Genomic DNA, 4,017 nt, shown 5'->3' with positions numbered 1-4,017 from the left:
ACTCTTTAGGTTCAATGTGTACATGGGCACTTTAAAAGGCTTCTACTTGGCCTTATACACAATAATGACTCTTATCCCATAAGCTAAAGATCCAATGTGTCCTTGTAGATCAATTCCAACTATGTATTTGAAGTTTGGATGGTGTCTTCTGACTTATGGTCTCTCCTGTGGTATGTAATCCCCTGGCCGGTCTTTGGTGTAAGAAATATGTCCACTCCAGCATCTTTACTTTCCCAGTTGCTTTAATCTCTTCTCTTGTCTGCTGCAGTACTTCTGGCATTTCAATTTTCCACACATGGGCCATTGCTTTTCCCAGACCAGAAGACACCCTACCAGAGACTTTGCACACCATCTTCTCAGGTTTAAGACAGGGTGTTAATTGAGAAAACTATCAGCAAATAAATAAATTGTCCCTTATACAGTTTAAAGTTCTAGCCTCCTTTATTTGGCATTTTCAAAATCCAATCCATGGAATATATTTTCTAGGACTTTTAGCTGCTTTGAGACAGTCTTTTCCTCACTTACTGATCCAACACTTCTCTGGCTGGGTTGTGCTCTTATTTAACTCTGATTATGGGCCTGGCAGCCAGGAGAGGTAGGCAGGAGGAGAAGCTTTTGCCTTGTGAGGGAAAGTCTCCTGAAACGTCTTTTCACGTGGACCAAGAACTAGCTCTTAATGGACAGTAGTAGCCCAATTATGCAGGTTCTAAAGGCTCAGAGAAGTCTTGGAAATCAAATCTTTGGGGCATCCATCCAAATGTTTCCATTCTATGTGTCAGCCTCCCAGGTTTTCCAGACTTGTCTTGATTATGAATTCAATCTCTTTGGAGGTCAGCTGCTGTGATTCTCAAATTTTCAGGTTTATTCTGTTTACCTACTGCATGAGATGAAGGCCTTCTTTGTAAACCATCAAAAAAGTCTCATAGTTAATTCTCAATTTTCTGTTTACTGCGCTCAGTTTTTAAATATAAAGCCTTTGATTTAGTAACAATCATCCAATCCTAATATCCTTGAATTTATCATTTTTTTTCCTATAGTTTTAACTCCTTCATTATGGCAGCTTGTCACGGAATTCCCCTCCACAGGCAGGCCAACCCAGATCACCATCAATGAAAATTTTAACAATTGGATGGCCATCTAATGCAAGGGGTCAACTGAGCATGGTTTGCCCTTGGAGGTGGAGTCTCATTGTTGACCAGACACTGAATGATCTGGTCCACAAATTCCATTTTACCACCTACTAGTTTGAATTACCTCTGGTGCCAACTGATATAGTTTGAGTTCTCCTGGAAGCAGACACAGAAATAGAGATAGAAATAGAAAAAAAATTGTTGGGGAGTAACATCTATGAAAGGAAAATGAAAGTAGCATTTCCTGATTTGCCCAAAGTATTCTTTGGACAATTTCCATAAATAAGCAACTTTAAGTGATATTTTAAAATCACTTTGGCCAGTTTTTGTTGTTTTACTGGGGAGAGGGTCTGCAGAGCTCCTCACACCACCATTATAAAAAATGGATCTTCCTTACAATTTATTTACTATAATCCTTTTATAAGTACAGCTTGTATTTTCTTCCTTTCATGGTCCATATTATAGTCTATAGTTTAAAAACTAAGAACAAAGAAAAATACATTTTCTCCAAAGTTAACATTCTCTACTGACTGAATATCATGACATAGTATTTTCTCTATGGTAGAAAGAATTTATCTTTTCATAAAATTAAATTTATTGGGGGTGACAATGGTTAGTAAAATTACATAGGTTTTAAGTGTACAATTCTGTAATATATCATCTATATCTCACATTGTGCATTCACCACCCCGTCAGTTCTCCTTCCATCACCATATGTTTGCTCCCCTTTACCTTCTTCTATCATCTCCCTCCCCCCTTACCCTCTGGTAACCACTAAACTGTTGTCTGTGTCTGAGTTTTTGTTTCTTTAGTTGTTTGTCTTGTTCCTTTGTTGCTTTCAGTTTTATATCCCACATATCAGTGAAATCACATTGTTCTTGACTTTTTCTGTCTGACTTATTTCGCTTAGAATAATAATCTCAAGGCCCATCCCTGTTGTCGCAAATGGCAGTATTTCATCTTTTCTTACGGCAGAGTAGTATTCCATTGTGTATATAAGCATATACCACATCTTCTTTATCCAATCATCTATTGAAGGACACCTTGGTTGTTTCCATGTCTTGGCCACCATAAATAAAGCTGCAATGAACATTGTAGTCATATATTTTATGGACAAAAGTTTCCAGACTTTTGGGGTAGATGCCCAGGAGAGGGATTGCTGGATCATATGGTAGAATTTATCATTTTTAAAATGTTGATAGTATTTTATCACCTGGTCAATAACTTTTCCTTTTATTAGTGGACATGCCTTTGGTGTTGAGAGGCATCACAAAAAGAAAAATTTTCTCTGGATATTTTCTAAGTTGTTTAAGACTAGATCTGCCGTATATTAAAAAAACACAAAACAAAACCCTTTACTTTTGCCCTCTGCCCCACTCCACCCCTCGCAGCACTGGGAAATGGTTGAGTTGGAAGTTGGGCAGCACTGCCCGGTGGAGCATTGCCAGCAGCAAGGTTTTCTTCCATTTGTATGTGATGCTTGTTTGGGAATAGTTTGCCTTGAACACAAAAGCAGAGCGTCACATAGCTGCCCTGAGGTGATGGTAATCAATGAGAAACTGATGTCAGATATGCATTCATCTCATCCATGCTCATTCAAGGACTGTGCTGAAAGAGAGCTTGTGCCAGTTATATGTCCTATTGTGAGAAGAATTTTTGCCTGAGACACCATCATCTGTCAGCTCATGAATGTGAAAAACGAAACCGCTAAACCTTGTGCGGCTGCCACTCAGAAACTTCTTAAAGACATTATTGATTCCAAGACAGGATAGACAGCAAATAGGCAATGGAAGGGTGCAAAAATAGTGAAACAGCTGCAAAGGTAGAATTGATGAAATTGAAGATACATGCTGATGGAGAAAAGTCATTGCCACACCGGGCAAAGAGAAGAATGAACCAATGTTCTGCCACCGATGGAGCATTGGGAAGGTCATCGACTTTGCAGCTCCTTTAGCCAGTCTTAAAAAAATGACAATAACAGACTAACAGCTAAGAAATTAAGGTTGTATCACATGACTTCAGGAGAGGCCCTACTCTTGGATCATACTTTGGAAAAATGGATTGCTAAGGAGGGTTGTCCTTCCTATAACGGTGGAAATGTTATCTTGGAATAGCTTAATGATGAAGAACAGTTTTCAAAAAATGTTGATTCTTATTTCAAATAGTTTCACTCAAGGATTCAAACCAGAAATCACAAGGAAAATTCTATGTTAAGTTGGTTTCTTTTACTGCAAATATGATATATATATATATATATATATATTATATATAATATATATATTACATATACATATTATAAATTTCTAATATATATATTCCTAATATATATTATGTTATAATATATAATACGTATTATATATATGTACATATTATACATAATATATATGTATATATATTATATATGTATATTAGAAAGTTAGACATCATCTCATTCACTATTCAAAGTTTTTGGATGAGGAATCTCAGACCTAGAAAGGGGAAATGGTTTTTTTGGTGTCACCTCTTCAAACTGCTTTGGGGCATTATCTCTGTTAAAGGTCCTCCTCCAGTGGGATTCACTTTTATGTTTTATTTTTTTGTATGAATGTATTACAAGTGAGAAGAAAGATGAAGTAGCTCAACTTCATTACAGTCTCTTTATATATTGCTGAAGCAAAATACATGCCAAAAGTAACTACATTTTACTGACATATTAAAATTAATTCTTCCAACAGATGTATTCCATCTATTCTCAACAAAATACTACTATATAGGAGGAATAGAAATAATTTCTATTTGTTCTTTGTCCTTTTCTATTTTAATTTTCATGGGCACATATCGTGGCTTTAGGTTTAATTAAAAGAATAAGCTCAGAATGTTCATTAGAAAAAAACAACCTTGATCCTTT

At 36.2% G+C, this 4,017-nt stretch overlaps 1 pseudogene; it reads left to right on the top strand.

Annotated features, from left to right (window-relative positions):
• The first annotated feature begins 2,530 nt into the window (after nt 1-2,530).
• Nucleotides 2,531-3,295, top strand: LOC109449686 (AN1-type zinc finger protein 1; annotated as a pseudogene).
• The last annotated feature ends 722 nt before the right edge of the window (nt 3,296-4,017 follow it).

Source organism: Rhinolophus sinicus, linkage group LG03 (genome assembly GCF_036562045.2).
Source record: "Rhinolophus sinicus isolate RSC01 linkage group LG03, ASM3656204v1, whole genome shotgun sequence".
NCBI lineage: Eukaryota > Metazoa > Chordata > Mammalia > Chiroptera > Rhinolophidae > Rhinolophus > Rhinolophus sinicus.
The sequence above is the reverse complement of the archived record's forward strand: the minus strand, read 5'-3'. Positions and strand labels throughout refer to the sequence as shown.